We start from the raw sequence: 7,195 nt of genomic DNA, 5'->3' as shown, positions 1-7,195 counted from the left end.
AAATGATCTCTTCTTTCTCATCTCTTCCAGTCAGAGAAACTCAGAGCTGCTCACAATCCCACAATTGCAAAACGCCTCAGGCAGAAGAACAAGTGAACAGAAAATCAAAGTTCAAAGAAAGGATTTGCAAGAGCCAAGACGGCTTGTGTTAGAGAGAGCCTGGATGCTCCCAAGACCCCCGCTCCAGCTCCTTCCCCACCTCCAGAGCTGGCTGGAGAAGTGGGCTCCCACAGCAGGTCCTGCTCACAGTGCAGCAACAAAAGCGCCCGACCCACCTGGAACTGGTGAAGCCCAATGCAGTTGCAAACACTCAGCTGAAACCTCAGCACCACTGGCATCAACAGCAAACTCCATGGATGCACCAAGACCCCAACCATCACCAGCCTCTGCACTGTCCCTGCTGGAGTGCACCCAAGTCAAGCACCCAACTTTGCTCTGGAAATAAATAGATCCTCTCTCAGCCCCCACAACCACAAAACCAGAAAACCTGAGCCCCCTGGAAGGCACTGAGATTTGTAATGAGGTTGGGTCTGCTGGTGGTGCCAGGCAAGTGTCTCACCTTTGGCTTAATGAGGCTGCAATTAGCCAGCAGTGAGAGCACCAGCTGTGCAAGGGGGGATCCCTCCAGGGGAATTCATTTCCATCCCTCTCTCAGGGCTGTGCACAGGGCAGGGGGTGGGGTGGGGTGGGGCTTGGGCTTGGGCTTGGGGGTGGTGGTGGGTGGTTACAGGTGGGTCAATAAACCCAGGTGGGATGGATGGTCTTAGCTGGGGTGAGAGTTGGTTTCTGCTGTTTGATGCCAAGGTGTCAAGGTGTCCTCCCCTTGGGGATGGCTCAATCTGTTCATGACCAAGATGTTCCAGGTATCTGCTGTTGGGCACCATCAGAGACAGGTCGCACCAAGAGGACCTTCTCCCCGCACCCACAAAGCTGATCTTATGCCCATACATCACTGCCCCGCCCTGCTGCTGAGGGAACAGGGGAGCCTGCTCGTAAATCAGAAATAGAACTAACTTGGCATCTTTGGTGAGCAAATTAAATTGTGGGCTTTGGAGGAATGTTTCTGTTTGGCCAAATCACTATTAAATCGATGGGAGCCGTAAGGAAGAGGAGAGGGGCTGCGCCCTGTGCCACACAGAGGGATGGAGAGGTGCAGGGCAGCACCCTCCATCCCTGCTCCCCCTGTGTCCCCGTGTCCCCTTGGGCAGCATCCCTCTGGACCCCGGGGAACCCCGGGGAGAGCAGGGGGAGCCCGGCCCCACCGCCCACCGACCCTAAGGGCTCGCCCGCCCGGGGGAGTGCTGCGAGGTGCAGGTTAATAAATCAGTTTGTCTCCAGAAGGGTTTGCTTTGTGCGCCTGACAATAGCCCGTTGTAAATGGCAGCCTCTTGCCTCCTCTTCTGAAAGGCTTTTAATTAAAATATGGAAGGGGCTTTTCTGTGTACTTTAAACAAAAAAAAAAAAAAAAAAAAAAGGATTTCAGCATACTCCCATTTCAGGCATTAATTTATTCTCGCCTTCCTGACATCTGCGATCCACATGGTAGGTCCTTTGTGCGGTGATCTGGCCCCGGTAGGTGGCCGAGGGGTGATGCTGGCGCAGGCCAGCGGTGACGGTGAGCCTTGTCCCAAGGATGGGCAGGGGGATGGCAGGCGCCACACAAGGGACAGCAGCGCCATCAGGTCCTGGGGCTGGCCAGGAGCTGGGGCCCAGCTTCAGCCCGGGGCACAGAGCAGAAAGACCCTCATGGGGACCCAGAGGGCCACTGCTGGAGCCCTGTTCCCATCCCATGAAGCAGCACAGCCCCTGTCAGCTGTCACCAAGCGGAGCTGGGTCCTGGGGTCTGGGAGACCCTGGCAGGGGCTCCCCTGCCTACCCCGTGCCCCCTGCAGCAGGGTCTCTGCCTCCTGCAGCCGAGAGGCCAGGGTCAGCCCAGCGATGCCCGGCTCTGCCTGGCCCGGGGAGGCAGGAGCCATGCTCCGTAGCGGGGCACCAGCTGTTCCAGCCTCTGTGCCGTGCTCTCCCAAATGGTTTGAGGTGTTGCACAGCACGGCAGCCCATCACCGCGGCTGCTGTAACTTCATGGCAGCCTGCCCTCTCCCTCCTACCCTTCTCCCTGTCTCGCTCCTCCCTGCACCTCCCCATTCTGCTCCTTTCCCTCCCGTCCCTCCCATTCCCTGCCCTCTCCCCTCATCCCTCTTCCCCTGCCCCTCTCCCTGCCCTCGCCCCCCACACTGCCCTCTCCCCCTGCCCCTTTCTCCCTGCCCCTCTCCCTGCCTTCTCCCCTCTCCCCAAATTTCTTCCTGCCCACACCCCTCTCCCTGCCTTCTCCCCTCCCTGCCTTCTCCTCTCCCTGCCCTCCCTCTCCCCTTGCCCCATCACCTCTCCCTTCCCTCCTCTCTCGCCCCCTGCCCCCTCCCCTCTCCCTGCTCCCCCATCTCCCCCTGCCCCCTCCCCTCTCCCTGCTCCCCCATCTCCCCCTGCACCCTCCCTCTCCCTGCCCCCCATCTCCCCCTACCCCCTCCCTCTCCCTGCCCTTCCCTCTTTCCCCCTGCCCCCTCCCCTCTCCCTGCCCTCCCATCTCCCCTGCCCCCTCCCCTCCCCCTGCCCTCCCACCTCCCCCTGCCCCCTCCCCTCCCCCTGCCCTCCCATCTCCCCTGCCCCCTCCCCTCTCCCTGCCCTCCCATCTCCCCCTGCCCCCTCCCCTCTCCCTGCCCTCCCATCTCCCCCTGCCCCCTCCCCTCTCCCGGCCCCGCCGGGGACCAGGCAGCGCCCGCACCGCGCCCGCTACAATGGCGCCACCTGGCGGCGGCCGCCGCGCTGCAGCGCGTCCCAGCGGGCCGGGGCGGGGGCGCACGGGGGGCACTGCGGGGGCTGGGGCGGCACCCGAGCGGGACACTAAGGGACAGGGGGGCGCAGGGGGGCACAGGAGCGCAGGCTGAGCCGCCTCGGGGGGCACAGCGCCCCTCCGCCTCCCCTCGGTGCCCACCGCAGCTCCCGCAGCGCGTGCACTGAGCTGTGCCTGGCCTCAGCCCTCGGTGCCCCCGGGTGCCTGGGTCCCCCCACGGGCCACACTTCTGCCACGGCTACTTATTTTCAGGCACATGCCCCCTACAATTAGCACATGCTCTTTAATTAATTTGCCTTTTTTACTGCTTTGCCCAAGTTATCTCGACTACGGTGCAGCTGGGCGTGCGCATGGCAGATAACGCTGCTATTTCTGGCTCGGGAGGCCAGCACAGCTGCATCCTCCTGGGGCCACATCCCGCGCCCAGCACGGGGCACATCCCTGGGACAGGCCACAGCCCAGGGATGGGGGTATTGTCCATCCTCGGCCCCGTCACCTGCCTTGTCCCCAGCCCAGCCGGCCCCTGGTTTTGTGGGTGGCAGCTCTTCCCCAGACCCCTGAGCTGGGCAGATCCTCCTGGTTATTGCCGCAGTGATAGACCCTTCCAAGTGAAAATGGAGCTGAATCAGGCAAAGAGGCTAAATTAAGCCTGTTTGGAACAAGCTGTTAAACATGCAGACCTTCTGAACGCGAAGGAGAGATGGATAAAACCCTCCCAAAGCCCCCGAAGATGCTGCCAGCAGAAGGGGGATGCAGGGAGGGAGTGCGAGGAAAGGGAAGGATGCCCCCAAGCCCTCCTGCAATGGCAGCTGAGGTGCAGGGAGGTGGCTGAGGGCACAGAAGCCGTCTGTGGCAGAGGAGATGGCCTCCGGCCACCAGCCAGCACTGGGACTCATGGGCCAACCCCACAAGCCCCCTTGGCGTGAACTCCAGGGACAGGGACAGGACAGGGACACCAGCACCAGCTTTAAAACATCATGGATCAGAACCGGGATGGCTTCGTCGACAAGGCAGATCTGAGAGACGTTTGCTGCACTCGGTGACCCCCTTTTAGGACCTTCCCCAGGAGCTTCAACAACGTTAGACTTACTAAGTGAGAAACCAGCTGTGAGCCCCCGTTTAGCCAAGCCCCGGCAGTTAACTGGATCTCCTGTTTTGCTGGAAACTGCCTGATCCAAACCCAGTTCTGTTAGGGAGTGAGATCCCACGCCGGGTGACTCGGAGCAGCTCCTGCAGCAGCGGGTGGTTTATCCCGTAGGTACCCGAGAGAGCCAGCTCCTGGGTCATACAGCCAAATGCTCCCTGCCTGGCTGTGCCCATCCCACAGCATCCCTGGGTGGACGGGCGTTACAGGGATTGACGGGGTTTGTAGGAAGCTCTGAAGTTGCAACCTTGGCTCTCCCGTCGTGGAGGTCAGCACGAAGCAGCGATGGGGCTGGGGAGTCCCAAAGACACCCCAAGCTGAGGGAAGAGGACGCAGGCATTCAGTCCTGTTCGTTTCTGGCACCGGGGGCCAGGGGGAACCACAGTGCTGGTGGGTTTGACCCAAAACAGCTTCTGAGGAGTGCTGAAGGAGGCTGATCCATGGGGCCGTGCAGGAGGGAAGCGGCACAGCTCAGTCCTTTGCAGCCTTCTTTGCTGTGGTCCTGCAGCCCGAGAAACCAGAGCTGGACATGTCCAGCCCACCCACCCTCAGCCAGCACGTGATTCTCCCATCATCACTTCTGCTACTGCCATTCCTTATCAAAGGTGGCTCCCCAGGGCTGTGCCGCTTCCCTCGGCTGGGGGCAAAATCCTCCAGGGGAAGGCTCCTGTGCTGCGTCTTCTAGCCCCCAGTATGCAGAGCGGAGCCCAGAGGTCTGCATGAATTTGCAGCAGGACGTGGACACACAAGTCACCCAACGCTGCTCTCCCCTAGGACGCCTGAATGTGAAAAACGAGGAGATCGATGAGATGATCAAGGAGGCACCCGGCCCCATCAACTTCACTGTGTTCCTCACCATGTTTGGAGAGAAACTGAAAGGTGAGGGGGCACCCGGGAAGCTGGCGGGGTTGGTGGGCACCCACACCATCACTAATATCCCGTCCCACATGGGGAGGCCACCCAGCTCCCAGGATCTCCATCACCATTCCAGGCGAGACCCATCAGAGACTCCTTGCAGGCCTCAGATGGGAGCGGCTCAAGGAAAGGCAGGTGGCACCGACTGCCATGCTGCGGTGTGCAGAGCTTGGGGAGTGGGTCAGAGCAAAGATGCCTCCCACGCCACGGCCAAGAGGTGACACCTAGGGACAACCCGGGGATACCTGTGAAATGATCTCCCTCACCCACCCCTCCCACATCCTTTAGTGCCACCTTCTCCCAGTTGCAACAGAGGGACCCCCCCCAGAGACAGAGGCTTTGTTGGGACTATAACCAGCAAGAACCCCTCTCCCCAAGAGCTCCAGTCTTTGTCCTCCAAATCCTGGCCTTGGGCACTCCCCCCGCCTCCCCATCCCAAGGCACCACAGCTAGGACAAACTCAGCGCCATGTACCCTGAGCAGCTGTCCCCAGGCAGGTCCCTGCACCCCAAAACTCATGCCAACCTGCCATACCAACAGTCCCAAAGGCAGGGCTGGGGCTGCCCATGCAGAGAGCTGGATCTCATCCCATGTCTCCCCAGCCGCTTGCGGGGGATGAGCAGGTCCCCATGCCTCAGTTTCCACAGCCGTTTAAAAAAACCAGCAGGCTGTGCTGCTGCTGTCCCTCCAGAAAAAAGGGGCCGGGAGATCTTGCAGTGCCTCTGAGCCTGCTGACAGCAACGGTGCCACCAAGTGCCACCCTGGCAAGGGCCCTACCTACAGCATGGGTTTGACCCAATGGGCCCATCCAGCTGCACCCTGTATCACTTACACAAGCCAAGGCACGCAGCCCCCCGGCAGATCTGCAGGAGGCTACGAGGCCCCACGAGTCTGTGCCTGGAGCTCTATAAATACACCCGAAAGATTAGATAGCTGCCGGACGCCAGGGCGGTGGTGACACCGACCGCTCTGTGGGCACACCATGACCCTATGTCTGCTCCTCTACATGCCACCACCCACGGTCGAGGTCCCAGCTGCAGGGTCAGCATTCCTGTGGGCCCCCCACTTCCCAGCCTGGCCCTCACCTTCTCCCCAAAGGCTGGGAGAAGCAGGAGGCTGCAGCTGGCTTCCTCCACCGCCACCTGCAACGGCTGTGGCCATGTCACCCGCAGGTGCTGACCCAGAGGAGACAATCCTGAATGCATTCAAGGTGTTCGATCCAGAGGGGAAAGGCCTGAAATCTGCCTAGTGAGTAAGGGGTGCCTCGACGGGGGGCAGGGGGGTGTCCTCACCGAGGCCTCCCTGGTGCTCACCGTGCTCTCTTGTTTGCAGCATCAAAGAAATGCTGATGACGCAGGGCGAGAGGTTTTCCCAGGAAGAGGTACGAGCTCCTTCCCACCCTCCGCCAGCCTCCTGTGCCCTCCACCCCGACAGACCCCCAGCCACAAAGCCCTTCTGCGCTGCCTTTTCAACCCGTTTGTTTCCCGGCAGGTCGATCAGATGTTCGCAGCCTTCCCTCCGGACATTTCTGGCAACCTGGACTACAAAAACCTTGTCCACATCATTACGCACGGTGAAGAGAAGGACTAGCCCACGCTCGGCGCTGGGGCTGGCAGGATCACCTCTGTCTGGGGTGCACGGGGGGCGGGGGGTCCCTTTGCCTCTCTCCTTGGGGAACACATCAATGGCATCCACATTAAACGGCCCTTGGCAAGAGGAAACCCAGCCGCTGGTGTGAGCGGTGCTTGGGCTGGCGTGGTGTGTCTGCGCAGTGCGGCTGTGCCCAGCGGGAGCCCCCGCGCCCTCCCAGACCCCCCTGCCCCAGCCTCCCGGCCCCTGCACATCACCCTCGCGTGCCCTCTCCTCCCCTTGCCTCCTCGGTTCCCAGCGTGGCCCAGCTCCACAGCTCAGTGCACGCCAAACAGGCTGTTTCGCCCACCAGCCCAGGACCAGCGCTGAGCTCAGCTTTACTTCGGGCAGCAGAGAGCTGCCGGCTTCTCCCAGCTTAGCAGGCAAAGCCCTGCGAGCCCGCTCTGCATCCCCCCGTGGCCTCACCAAGCCCCTCGGGCAGGCATGGTGCAGGACCGGGACTGTGGTCACCATGTCCCCGGTGCACCATTCCCGCGATGCCCGGCTGTGGGAAGCGCGTGGCGTTGAGCAACGGCAACGGCCCCCCCGCCGGAGAGCAGCTGTTCCCACCCCCGGCCATGGCTGCTGTCAGCAGTGGGCCAAGCCGTGCCGAAATATCAGCCGGCAAGCTTTTGAAGCCCGCAGAAGGTGTTGGGAGA

The 7,195-nt window shown here is 61.6% G+C and overlaps 1 pseudogene across 1 annotated transcript; it reads left to right on the top strand.

The window, feature by feature from the left end:
* Positions 1–3,197: 3,197 nt before the first annotated feature.
* On the top strand, positions 3,198–7,088 carry LOC308071445 (myosin regulatory light chain 2A, cardiac muscle isoform-like; annotated as a pseudogene). Its single transcript, XR_013931985.1, has 5 exons — positions 3,198–3,887; positions 4,767–4,871; positions 6,080–6,155; positions 6,240–6,288; positions 6,399–7,088. The product of XR_013931985.1 is annotated as a myosin regulatory light chain 2A, cardiac muscle isoform-like (transcript).
* The last annotated feature ends 107 nt before the right edge of the window (positions 7,089–7,195 follow it).

The sequence above is a fragment of the Falco punctatus genome (genome assembly GCF_963210335.1).
Source record: "Falco punctatus genome assembly, chromosome: 1".
NCBI classification, from domain to species: Eukaryota; Metazoa; Chordata; class Aves; order Falconiformes; family Falconidae; genus Falco; species Falco punctatus.
The sequence above is the reverse complement of the archived record's forward strand: the minus strand, read 5'-3'. Positions and strand labels throughout refer to the sequence as shown.